General features: G+C 39.4%; 1 long non-coding RNA gene across 2 annotated transcripts in view; it reads right to left on the reverse strand.

Moving 5' to 3' along the window:
* LOC148129305 (uncharacterized) overlaps nucleotides 1–14,178 on the reverse strand; it is a 24,299-nt gene extending 10,121 nt beyond the window's left edge. Inside the window, exon 1 of one of the 2 annotated variants that reach the window (XR_015745564.1) lies at nucleotides 14,131–14,178. This is a non-coding gene — a long non-coding RNA (uncharacterized LOC148129305). Of the gene's footprint in view, nucleotides 1–13,914 lie in introns of both variants that reach the window. The other variant, XR_015745563.1, reaches the window with a different exon arrangement.
* Between the last annotated feature and the right edge of the window lie 34 nt (nucleotides 14,179–14,212).

A 14,212-nucleotide genomic window follows, 5' to 3' on the forward strand; every position in this document is an offset into this window, starting at 1 on the left:
AAGTGTACCCTGAAGGACGCCCTGAAGATGCCGTGAAAATGTACATGTGGATAGACACTCAAAGCACCTGTACCCTGGCCAGACCCGCATTCTTCGACCTCTTTGAGGTGCAACAAGCCAAACTTCCCTTCACTGTATCAACGTGCCATGGACCAAGAAGTACGACAGGGAGGAGAGCTACTGGACTCTGCATAGAATCATTGGATGGAAGTACCCAATTCCCACTACCGCCCGTATTTGAATGCAATGGGATACCGAACGACCGCAGTCAGATCGCAACACTTGAGGTCATAAGTAGCATGCCTCACCTACAGCACCTTGCTCATCACTTTCCTGGTCTAGATCCAGAGGCTGATTTCCTACTCCTGCTGGGAAATAATGCCCCACGTGCCTTTCTCTTCCCCGAGTCAGTCGGCGGCCCTGTAGATGGCCCAGTGGCCATCAAATCTCCACTTGGATGGGGGATAGGAGGAATTGTCAGTGACGCCCAGATGCAGGCTTCAACCCAGGCAAATACCTCAGCACCATCCATTCCAACCACCTTCCACCGCCCTTTAGCGCCATCGAAAACAAGAACAACATTCCAGCCTAAAAGGCTACCGCTGATCAGTACACTTTCGCTAGGACACCCTAAACGGCCGCCAGCAACCACCAGCCATCCACTAAGATGCTCTACAAGAGCATACGCCTCCGCAACACCCTTTCCAACAGCTTCCAGATGCCCTTTGACATTGTGGAAGCAAGAGTACCATTCCAATCCTAAAAGGCTGCCAGAAGTGACCACCAGACTTTCACATTTGCCTCCAAAACTACCTGTACACCCTAAAAGGCCACCAGAGGCCGAACTTGAAGATTGAACCTCAAGCTTTGCATGTTTTGCTTTGTTTGATGCTTTATTAATGTTTACTGTTTTTCTCTTAGTTATATAGCTTACTGTTTATCTTATATAGTTATATGCTATTCAGTTAGTATTACTGTTTACTGCTTATCTTAGTTTATAGTTAATTTTTTTCTTCTCTTCTTTTAATAGTAGAATTTACAATTCCAGGTGGGGAGTGTGCTGTCCCAGCCAGTCTATGGGAATTGGATAGTTACTTAGGAATTATGAGCTGTTCCCTTAAGGGAATGCATCATGGTAAATGTAAAGGTATCCTGGGAAATGTAGTTCATGTCACGTGACCACATCTGTAATCCTGATTGGTCACTAGATTGACCCTCGAGGGGCTAGGGGAGGTTTCCCTCCATTCTTGCCTGGACTCATGAACTAATAGTAGCTTCCTTCTTTCACTACAAGATGGGTTAGGAGATAACCATCTTTCACCTGCAAGGCTGATATACAAAGGATTGGCCATTAAAGAAGAACTTCATCACAAATGTGAGTTATGAAGATACCCGACTTACCAATAAATGTACTTTGTTATGGATGTTTTGTGGAATTTATATATCTGCATCTGCACAGCTACAAATCCACCTCTGTGCGAGACAGAAAATTCCCAGAGAGGTACATTACTTTCCCAGGGGGTGATATGTATCAGATGGATTCAGATTGATTTAGATGGGAGAATCATGTGGCTTAATAGAAGAGGGATATAACTGATTGCAGGCATGTGTTTATAATTGTTTTACAACAAGTGGGCATAAGTGCATCAATCGTGCCTACCGTCCCTGTCCTATTGTTTTTTATTTTTCTTATAAGTATCTATCTCATGTATTCAAAACTATATTTATTCTTATACCTGTATCTTGTAAGCGACTGACAAATCAAATAAAATGTAAATGTAAAGAGAAAGGTTAAGGAAATCTTTTTTTTACAACAGCAAGATAAGAAATGCCTATAGAGTGATAAATGCTTAACAGAAATACTTCTACATATACAAGAAAACAAATGCCCACAAGCAAGATAACAAATGCCTATAGAGTAACTCTCTACTTGATGCTATATTTTACTACATTTATTATTACTATTCCCTTCATTCCTCCCTTTAAAAAAACCCTATAGAATTCTTTCTATGGGGTGAATGAGGAAAGATAAGGGCATTGATAAGAGGCAACAGAAAAAGATTCCTTCAGTGGCTCCCAAAAGTTTTCAACCATGAAGGTCTAGCAATCAAGAGAAAAAGTTCTGGAAAGAAATTTACAGTATCCAATTTTCTATGACAATTATTTTCAGATGTTTATATCACTGTCTGTGTGTTTCCAGACAGGTTTTAAGCAAGCACAAGCCCCAAGAATTCTTCACAGCCATGGTTTTTCTTTAAATCACAGGCTGCCCATTTTCAAGGGATGATTACTACACCTGTCCTAACTCTTAGTCATTGTGCAATCCAGGCTATTTAGTATTTTTTCAAATTACACACAATGAGCCCTTGGACTCATGAGGTCACCAGTGCAACATCTGGGCAACTGGGCAGCATCATTTGTGAGTTATAGTCAGGGCTTTGGGTTTGGAGATCTTTTCTGTTGTCTCTTCAAGTGAGGGAATTGCCTGAGGGGGATGCCCCTCCCCTCCCCCATGGAATTAGCAGGGAGACATGAAGGGGGACATGACTGCTTCTGCCTTAGTGGCACAGAGCAAAAATCAACCTAGGAGAAGCTTTGTGTGGAGGTAACCTCTGTCTAATTCTGAATGGAGTTTCTATATGTGTGTATGTAGCTACTTATACAATACTGACAATACAAACATGTTGAACAAATTTCCCTCCCACCAGACAGAAGTCCAAAGTGTTCAAGGTGTTCAAAAGTTGCTGTGGCAACCACTCTCAAATACACAATCCTTACATGAGTACATTAAACTGGTTACAATATAAATGAGACAACAAAGAAAACATTACAATGAATTTCCACGCTGCCCCCATAATCTTTCCAGCTGTCTTTTGGGAATTGAAAAAGAGTCTTTTACTGGTCCATCAGCTTCACTCAGGATCTTCAACTAGAATAACTTAAGCCAACACTCAGGAAGGAAAAATCAAAAAGTTGATACTCCTGCAATGAGAAAAATCACAAACAAAGCCCATTCATACCACCATGACCACATCAGTTTTTGGTAATTTTTATTCTCAGCTGGTCTTCTCCATGAAACACTTTCCACTCTTTTAAGTTCATCAACTGGGGTCCACTCTTTGTCTTTTGTTCGGGACGCTGTTTCAGTGGTCAGCAAGATTTGGTAGGACCTGTCCAGCTTTTCTCAGGACCCAATCACCAGGCTGGAACTTATGGACAGCAAATTCGAGAGGTAGGGTTTGAGCTAGAAGTCCTTTGCTTCCGAAGTGAGATAAAGAAATAGAGTCTAACCCTGGGCTATAAGTACCCCAACACAATAATGTTCAAAATCCAACCCTCCCTATAAATCTTCTATCCTTGACAGATAGGGTCTAGTATTTTAGAGAAAAATGCCACTGGCTGCCCACTTCTCAAAACCCTCAAAAGCCATTCCCTAATCGGTGTAACATTAGGCTCTTCTTCAAGTAGTTCAGCATACAAGTCTTCATTGAAAAATAGCATACTTATCCATTCACAGCCTACAGTATCCAGCCGATGCTTATCCCTGTAGCAATTCCTAAAAGGGCAACAACTTGTGTTGCTGACAAACAAACGAACATGCCATAGGATGGAGCACTGTGACTCCTAAGTATTTAAAATCTGTGTCAGACTCAGATTCCATATCACATTTGGGACAATCAGACAACATGTCACTTGTTTTAGCACCAGCATAAATCCCTCTTAGAAGACGGGCTCTGCCTATAATAAAGACAGTGAAATCTTGGCCAGAAGATGCTTCCCAACAATTTCAGGATTGTTTTGAGAATACAAATTGGGACATCTTTTACCACCCTGACATAGAAGACCACACTGTAACTGTTCTGTGCTATATCAAACACTGCACAGATACTATCACTGTGGATAAACGTATTAGGATCTATCCCAATCAGAAACCCTGGGTGACCAAGGAAGTCCAGCACCTCTTGCGTGACAGGACCAAGGGGCAAGATACAGTTTTGCCAGAGCTAATCTGAAGAAAGGTATTCGGAAGGCTAAGACTGATTATAAGAGGAAGATTGAGGATAATTTTTATAGCAATAACATGAGGCAGGTGTGGCGAGGGATTCAACAAATTATAAACCATCCACCGACCAGTTGTCATCCCTGCTGAGGGGGATGCTTCATTGGCAGAGGAACTGAATCATTTCTTTGCTCGCTTTGAAGTGGAGACATCAGAGACAGATAAAATACAACTACCAGCCAACTGTAGCCCCCACCTCATTGTGGAGGAACAGGAGGTGAGGAGCATTCTGAGGGCCGTGGACCCTAGAAAGGCTGCCGGTCCTGACAGTATCTCTGGCCAAGTGCTTAAAGACACTGCTGATCACTTGGCTGGAGTCTTTATCAGGATCTTCAATCGGTCTTTATCCCAATCCACTATTCCATCCTCTTTGAAGGCTTCCACCATTGTTCCGCTGCCAAAGAAGTTTCCTATCAATAACCTCAACAATTACAGACCAGTGGCATTCACTCCTATCATCATGAAGTGCTTTGAGAAATTGGTCTGCCGGCACATCATTTCTGGTCTTCCGCATACATTTGATAAGCACCAGTTTGCATACAGAAAAATTAGATCTACAGAGGACGCTATAGCCATCACTCTTCGCACTGCTCTGACTCATCTAGAACAGCAGGGAGGGGGGGGGCTATGTGAGGATGCTTTTTGTGGAGTTTAGTTCTGCATTTAACACAATTCTTCTGCGTAGATTAGTGTCTAAACTTCTGGACCCTGGGCTTTAATTATTCAATCTGCCTTTAGATTATGGATTTCCTGTCTGGCCGCTCACAGAGGGTCAGATTAGGTAATCATATCTCTTCAGCCCTTATTCTTAACACTGGTACACCACAGGGTTGCATGTTGAGTCCCTTACTCTATACTCCTTATGTGCATGACTGCATTTCCACTTACGCTAGTAATACTATTACTAAATTTGCAGATGATACAACAGTGGTGGGACTCAACTCCAGGGGGGATGAGTCTGCCTACCGAGATGAGGTGGACCGGTTGCTTTCATGGAGTGGAGACAATAACTTGGTCCTCAACACCAATAAGACCAAGGAGTTTATAGTGGATTATAGAAGGAACAGATCAGATATCCAGCCCTTACTTATCAATGGAGACCGAGTGGAGCAAGTGGCCAGTTTTAAGTTTCTGGGTGTTACCCTAAAAGAGGACCTGACCTGGGGTGCCCACATTGCAGCCCTGGTCAAAAGGGCCCAGCAGAGATTATACTACCTGAGACTTCTCAGAAAACAACTGAATGAAAAACTGCTGGTGATCTTCTACCACTGCACCACAGAGAGCATTTTACATACTGCACCTCTGTATAGTTTGCCAATTGCACAGTGGCAGATAGGAAAGCACTCCAGAGGGTTAATGTCATTGCTCAGATCATTGGTTGCCCTCTTCCCTCTTTGGAAGAGCTTCATACCTCCCGCTGCCTTAAGAAAGTTCAAAACATTCTCAAAGATCCATCTCATCCTGGGAACCCCTTTTTTGAACTATTACCATCTGGCAGACAGTACAGAATAATAAAAACAAGGACAAATAGGCTGAAAAACAGCTTCTATCCCAGGGCAGTATCTCTTTTAAATTCTACTGTATAGTGCAGTGTTGCTGTGGTGTCAGGGGTTTCCGGTTCAATGTGTGGAGGGTGAAGGATGTGTGTTGTGTTTATTTTCATGGTCATGATGTGCACTGACGATGGTGTTTGATTTTGTTGTACGAGGTGCAATGACAGTAAAGTAAAGTAAACTAAAGTAAACATGGAAGAAAATTCTCATTAAGTTAAAAACATTTACAATGTAAGCAAAATATTTCAAAATCATTTCTTTTTAGATAGGTTTAATTAAGCATTTTTACACCTCAAAAATTTCCAGAAGAAGAAAAAATCAAAATTGTATTCAAATAGAAAAATATATTTGCAAAGCTCTCAATATACAAGCCAAAAATAGTGTAGACTGCAAAAGGCAAGAATCTGATGTCACCCTTTAAAGGAGAGATTGGGTAACAATTTGTCTGAAATGGTATAGGTTTCCTACCTCAGCAGGGGTTGACTAGAAGTCCTCTAAGGTCCCTTCCAACTCTGTTATTCTAAAACTTCTAAAAACCCCTTTTCCCTGCCTTTCTCAGGCTGGCTCTGCAGAGAGAGAGAGAGAAGGGGGGATAGTTAAAATGAGAAGAGGGGTAGTTCCCCCGCCCCTGCTGCTCTCTCAGGCTGCCCTCTCCCATCTTTGGAAGGTAAAAAGGTAAAAATAAAAAAATTCCTGTGAAAAAGAATGAGGGGGGTGTTTAAATTACACAGAATTCTCACCTCCCTTCTCCACTCAGCTTCTCTCTCTCTCTCTCTCTCCAACTAATCACACACATTCCCCCCCCATACAAACATTAATCTCTCAAATCCTTCATGGGATTTTTCTCTTTTTTGCAAAATCTTGCAACTGTAAAAGGGAATTTCTCTGAGGGGGGGTGGAGCAGACACATACGCATACCCTTAAACATCACTTCCAGACCTTTTTTTTTTCCCAAAATTTTTTATTAATTTAAAAAAAAACATATACAAACAAAACACAAAACATGAAAACATAAAACATCTTTTTTGAAAGCAGCTTGATCCCGGGTTACATCTCTTCGTACAGACATAAATTCAAGTTCATGCTCACTTTTATACACCATTCCATGTCTTATTACCATTCTACATTTTCTATATAGCTTCTCCCGTCTTTTCACTCTCTTAATTCTATTTTATTTATTTCATCTCAATTTAAATCATTATACTTATATCCTTTGTCTGTCCTGTTCCAGCTGTCTATTATCTTTTCTCATTAACACAAAATTTCTCCTGTAATCACTGATTGGAGTATGACGCCTTTATATCTTTCCCCTAAATTTAACACTTAATATAATACATAACTTTCATTCGGATTCTGCTTAGTACATTCTAGAGTTACGCACTATATTTTAAGAAAAGAAAAAATTATATATAATATAATTAAAACAACAATCCATACCAATTAAACTCTATCATTAAAATTAATATTCATTTAAATCTTAAACATTTTACACATTCCTTTTCAAATAGATATCATGCTTCTATGGGAACACTTATAAATTTTACGTAGTTACTTCCCCCCCATTTCACTTATATTTTAAAACATTATGTAATTAAAATGTTCCCATTCCTTCTTAATTCAATTCTCTCATATTTCATTTCATTTATTTTGTTCAAAAAAAAGTTTCACTGATTTACATTGAATATTTTATCCCATTTTATAATCATATGTTGTTCCAATTTTCTAACATTATTTCTAATACAAATACAACAATAGTCTTATGTACCTTTGCAGAATCTCTTTTTTCAGTTATATTTTTACCCATTATCTCTAAATGTCCTGTTTCTTTACATCTTGTTTCAAACCTTTGTAGCTTCTCTTCCCTTCCTTCCTCCCTTGCTTCTTCTCTCTGCCCTTTTTACCCCCTTGTCTCTCCATCTCCATTTCCCTCTTCTGTATTCCTCTTTTCTGTTGCTTTCTGACATTATATCCACTTTTCACCTTATTTTTCCGTTTTTTGGTTGTTTTTTTAGGTCTTAAATTCTCCATTCTCTTTTCCCCCTTTCCCCTTTCTTCCCCAGATGAAGTTACTTGTTCATTAAAGATGGCTTCTTCTTTGTCTTGTTGCAGTTTCTTGTAGTTTCTCATAGGTACAGATCGCCATTTCTAAAAAATGAAAAACGGAGCCAAAAGAGCCCTTCCCTTCTTGTTCCTCTTCTTTATATTTTTTAAATTCCATTTTCAATTCATCCACAAGTGATGCCATTATAGAAAATTTTTAAACAACCACCCAAGTGATTTTAATCATTCAATTATAATTTCCAAAAATCCCAAAGTCACCAAGCAATCCAAATACACACAAGCTGTTTCATTTAAAACTTTCTTCTTTTTTCACTTTCTCTTCCTGGGGTTAGAATTCAGTTACAAAGTTCCAATTAAAATGTATCTTTTAGAAGTCTTGTTACAATTTAACTTTAGATTCTTTTAAGTTCCATGCAGCCTCCTCCAGCCAAATCTTACTCTTATTCTTTTCCTCTCCCTTCCCACTTACAGCAAAAGAAAGTTTTTTCAGTGTTCAGTAATCCTTATTGTCCCCTTGGCTTTGGTTTTCCAGTTTAATTACCTGCTGATGCCAAAGCCAAGGGGACAATCTCATTCATCTGCTGTCACCGTAAGGAAGGAGAGTGAGAAAAAACAAACTTTCCCTTTTTACTTTCATTCGCTGCTTCCGGATCTTCTTTGGGAGCGATGTATCTTTTTTTAAAATTTAAATTCCAGGATACCTTGGTTGTTGCTTATCCCGGTCAGCCAAAACTTTCACTTCTTAACTTTCTCCTGCACTTTCTTTTCCAGATGAGTGCTTCTTTGAGGCGACCATTTCTGACCACCGCTCTTTACCGCCTTCGGAAAAGGGAGTTAAGCCAGCTGAGGAGGGGAGGTGCGGACTCCCCTCGAACCCTGCCAGGTCTCCCCTATCTTCAGTCACCTCTACGGGGTGACTTAGCCCCGAAGCCGGCTGGCTCGGGGCACTCCAGCGGCAAGCGCAGACAGAAACTGCGCATGATCACGGATTCCTGCTGCCGCTGAAGCCCTGCAAACAGGAAGTTCCGTCACTTCCAGACCTATGGAGGTTTTGTCTCTTTAAATTTCCACTTTTTCTTTCCATGGGCTCATTCTTGAAACAGTGGGAAACTGAGCAGCTTCAATCGTCCACTGCCTGTCTTCCACAGCCCCAGGCCCAAGCTGAGAAGCTCATCACAACCAATCCAATTCTATATGTTATTATTATGGATGCATATCCAAGAATTTTAACAGAGATCACATCAAATTGATCAAATCAAATTATCTGAGTCTTCCCATTCAGATAGGCTTCACTCCTTTTTTAAAATTATTATTACCTGGTAGAACCCGGGTGGGAAGAACAATAAACCTTTTTCTTTCTTTCTTTACCTCTTAATTCTTTCAGAGTTTTCTGGCTCTTTTGAGAATAGTAATTTCTCAAGATCTCTATAACACTGCAGTATTTTTTTTTTTAAAAAGAATTTTATTAATTTTCAGTAAACAAACATACACAAACAAAACACAAAACATAAAAACATAAAACTTCTTTTTGGAAAGCGGCCTAATCCCAGGTTACATCTTTTGGTACAGACATAAATCAAATTCATGCTCACTTTATATACCATTTCATATCTTATTTACCATTCTATATTTTCTATATGGCTTCTCCCCTCTTTTCATTCTCTTAATTCTATTTTATTTATTTCATCTCAATTTAAATCATTATACTGATATCTTTTGTCCGTTCTGTAATCATCTATTTTTCTTTTCTTATTAAAACAATATTTCTCCTGTAATCACTAATTGAAGTATGACGCTTTTATATTTTCCCCCTAAATTTAACACTTAAAATAATACATAATTCTCATTCTGATTCTGCTTAGCACATTCTAAAACTACCTACTACATTTTAAGATAAAAAAATAATTTTATAATATAGTTAAAACAATAATCCATAGTATATTAAACTTTATCATTTATGCATTTTAGTATTTTGTTAAATCATATATCCAATTTTCTGACATTTCAATTAAAGATACAAAAATACAATTTTATGTACTTTTGCAGAATCTCTTTTGTGATCCTAGTCTTTTTAACCCACCCCCCCCCCCCAATCTCTTAATCTCCACCCTCTTGGTCTCCACTCTCTTCTATAAACACAAACTATTCTATCTTTCCCCTGGATTTAACACTTAAAATAGTATATAATTTCCATTCTGATTCTGCTTAGTACATTCTACATACATTTTAAGATAAAAAAATAATACGTTTATAATATAGTTAAAACAATAATCCAAAGCAAATTAAATTCTATAATTAAATCTTAAACATTTTACATATTCCCTTTAATATTTTATTAAATCATATAATGTTCCAATTTTCTAACTCTATTTCAAGTGCAATACTACAATACAATCTTATGTGCTCTTGCAGAATCTCTTTTTAATTTATATTTTACCCTTTGTCTCTGAAAAAGATCTGTTTTTTTACATCTTGTTTCAAGCCTTTATGACTTCTCTTCCCTTTTTCCTTTCCTTTCTTATCCAATCTAGCCTTTTTACCCCTCCATCTCTTAGTCTCCACCCTCTTAATCTCCCCTCTCTGTTGTATTCCTCTTTTCTGTTGCTTTCTGACATTGTATCGATTTTTCACCTTATTTTCCCTTTTTTTGGTTGTTTTTTTAAGTCTTAAATTCTCCATTCTCTTTCCCTTCTCTTCCTCAACTAAAATTATTTGTTCATTAAAGATGGCCTCTTCTTCTTCATCCCAGCTTTCTTGTTGTTGTAATTCCTGGTAAATCGCCATTTCCAAAAAGTGGAAAACAGATCCAGAAGAGTCCTTCCCTTCTTGTTCCTCTTCTCTTAACTTTTGAAATTCCATTTTCAATTCTTCCACAGATAATGCCATTGTGAATTTTTTTTAAACAACCCAAAAGTTATTAGTCTTTCAAAAATAGATTCCAAAAGTCCCAAAGTCACCAAGCAACCCTAATCAACACAAACTGTTTCGTTTAGCACTTTCTTCTTTTTGTACTCTCTCTTCTTGAAATAGAATCAATTGCAAAGTTCCAAAATGAATTTTTTTTGAAGTCTTATTACAGTTTATCTCTAGTCTTAAAAGCTCCAAGCAATCTCCTCCAGCAAAGTCTTAATATAGGTTCTTTATCTCTCCCTTCCCACTTATAGAAAAAAAAGAATTTTTATCTTTAATTCCAGTATTCAGAAATCTTTAATACCCCCTTGGTTTTATTTTCCAAATTTAATTACCTTCTGTTGCCAAGACGGGTTTTTCCGATTTCCTTCTGCTATTTCCATAGGGAAGGAGAGTGAAAAAAAACAACTTTCCCTTTAAACTTTCTTCCACCGCTTTTTGCAATCTTCTTAGGGAACAATGTATCTTAAAAGAATTGAATTTCCAGGGTATTTAGGTGTTACTTATTATCCCGGTTCAGCCAAACACTTTCACTTCCTCCTGCACAGTCTTGTCCGGGTGAAAGTTTCTTTGTGGCGGCCTTTGCTGACCTCTGCTCCACCGCTTTTGAAAAAAGCCAGCTGAAGAGGGGGGTTGCAATCCCCCCGAACCCCTGCTGAACCTCCTCTATCTTCAGTCACCTCTACGGGTTGACTATTAACCCCCAAATCCAGCTGGATCAGGGGCACGCCAGCGGCGAGCGCAGCAGGAACCGCACACGATCGCAGATTCCTGCCACCGCTGAAGCCTTTCAAACCGGAAGTCAAACACTGCAGTATTTTCTTAGTTTGCAATCAATGTGTAACTTTTGTAATCCCCATTAAGAATAACCATGATGGTGTGTTATAAATCAGATAAAAATGTTTGTGGTTACCTTACTAAGTAGATCCACTCTGCTTACTTCAAGATCTGCCTTCTGGGCTTGTACACAGAGATGGCAGAAGTCAATGCTGAAAGAATATACTTCATAAAGAGAGGGGCAGAATACACTGATTCTAAATCTTACAAGGAAAATGGAGTTGCTGCAGAAGCAGCGTTTCCTCTCTTAGATCTTAGGTCAGTGGACCTTTGGTGTACATTTCCTTGCCCGATGTTAAAAGAAAGGAGACACACATTGTAATGATGTATGGAAATACATACATCATAAAAACAAAACATAATAACCCTCATTGGAAGGAAGGAAAGGAGAATTCAATAAGATGGCTAATTTACAAATAAAGAGGGAATCAGTTTTTATCCAAGCTTTGGGTTTATGTTGTTGGAAGAATTATCCTTCTGGGATGAGTTCAAAGTGGGGAAAAAGACACTGGAAACATGGAGGCTGTTTGGAAAGATGGTTTAATGGTGGACAAGACCACATGGCTTGGAGCTCCAAAGTGAAAAGGATTATCACATGCTTCAAGGTGAAAAGAAAAGGGGGAGGCCAAGATGCTGAGACCCTTACATACCCTCTGTTGGGCCCCACCTTAAGTGTTTCCTGTTCCTGTGCAAGAAATGTATCCCATTGGCTGTCAGACTCCCAGGGGTGGGGGTCTTAACGTTGTAGGCTTTGTCTGGACCACATGGCTTCAGTGTTGGTTGATACAATCTTCCCAGGTGGTGAGATGGGTAGAGGCCTTTGTTATGTAGAATACCCTGGCCTAGGCTTTAATGGCCCATTAGCAAAGGTTGAGTTTCTGCTTCTGAGTTTCTACTCTTTTTAGGGGAAATATTCTGCCTTTTTAATATTTCCTAGAATATTTCATTTTTCTAGGAGAGGGGTGGGTGCTAGCTTCATACAATGTGTTGTGCTGCCCATTGAAGGAAGCAGCAAAAATGGAAAAGGTTGGAAGTTTAGTATTTCTGCACTGTGTTGCTATGACTGAAAAGACATCTGAAATGGAGGCTTCAGCAAAGGAAATGAATGCAAAGCATTCCTATAGGTAAAAGGTATTCCTTTTACATTCAGGTAAAAATCAGGTGAAATCTTAAAAGCCCTGAACATCTCCTCTTTGTTTAGGAAGTTGGGAGATGAAGACACAAAGAATCAAACGAGAAAAGGTTAGCCTTTACACTGTCACCAAAAAAATCTCACTGTTGCTATTGCTTGTAATGAGCAGAGTCAATGTGAAGGAAAAGCAAGACTTGATATAAGAAACACAGACATTCCAAAGTAGTGATGTATTTTCTCCCAAAAAACATTTAGCAGCTTACCCTTAATCTACATTTGAAGGATGGTATGGAGGAGAGAAAGGAGATAAGCACACAGAAAAGAAAAGAAGCAACAGGGAAAAATTAATGCAAGACTATTTTCTAGTGTTGGAAGTTGTGATTCAGCCCACTCCTAGGAAAAGAAAAGAAATTTTAAAATATTTAAAAAGGAGCAGGAAAATTCCCCTAAGAGAAAGGAGAAGTGGAGGCTCAGGCAGGGATTCAGCCCCCACCCTTGTCAATAGGGCCATTAAAAGCTGAAGCCAAACTATTCTCCACAACAAAGGAAGGATAAAATTACAGCAACATCCAAACAGGAATGGGATACAGAGAAAAAAGGCCTACAAAATAGCTAAGACCCCTAGAAATCAAATAGATAGTAAACTATAAAACTTGTGAAAAACAGCAAAAGCAAACACCAAAAGGAAACCAAGAACCTTAGACACATGAGAAAAGGAGATACTCACCAAAACATAGTAGAAAACATGGAGAAACCAGACAGGCAGGAAGAAAAAGAATTAAAACATGATAGCAAAATTAAGGCATAAACAGAAAACTCAGGGTATTGCAACAAAACACAATTTGATTAATTATAGGGAACAAGCAGCTGCAAGGGGCCAGGAAAAACAGAGGTTGGACTATAAAACTATTACTTACTTGCATTCTGCCCAGATCCCAGGATAAAGAATCCAATTTCAAGAGACAAGATTTAAACACCATAATAAAACAATAACACACACATACAAATCAAAAGACATGAAGGGTAAAAGGGGGTTCAGTGGGGGAATTTTTCAGGCTTTCCATTTGTTCTGACCAATTCTTCCTCTTTCTCTAAGGAATTTCTTGGACCCTCCCCTCAGGCTCGGAGTTTGGGTCAGACCTCCCCCCAATATCTCAAACTTTTATTTTATTCCACCAGTCACACTCTTTTCGAAGCGATCTGCTCCGGCTGGTCTTCTCATGAATAATCAGAAATGCAGATTGGATCTCCACTCTCAGGTCACAGGCAAACAAACCTCTGGCAGGAATTTCCTGCATTTCATTCACGCACACACAAGGCAACACTCCCCTCCTCCCCCCTAAAAGAAATTTTCTACTCACCTGGAAGAGCTCAGTTCCACAATCCCCCCGCCCCCGCAAGCCTCTTTGGTTAGGCGTTCCAGGTAGGCAGAATCGGAGTCTGCCAGCAGGTCGAAGACTTTGGGCCAGCCCATTCTACTGCACAGAGGTGGGCAACTATGCAAAAGGCTGGGCATGAATTCTAAACTCGCGTGAATCTGGTTCAGGCGCGCAACCTCAAACTGACAGACAGCTCACCAGCAAGCCCGGCAGCCACGTGATACCAGGAAAGTTACAGGACGAGGCCGGCCCACGTGCTTGGAGAGCCCACCCCGGAAAG

The sequence above is a fragment of the Notechis scutatus genome, chromosome Z (genome assembly GCF_049901735.1).
Source record: "Notechis scutatus isolate UNSWTSFEM ecotype Mainland chromosome Z, rNotScu1.2, whole genome shotgun sequence".
NCBI classification, from domain to species: domain Eukaryota; kingdom Metazoa; phylum Chordata; class Lepidosauria; order Squamata; family Elapidae; genus Notechis; species Notechis scutatus.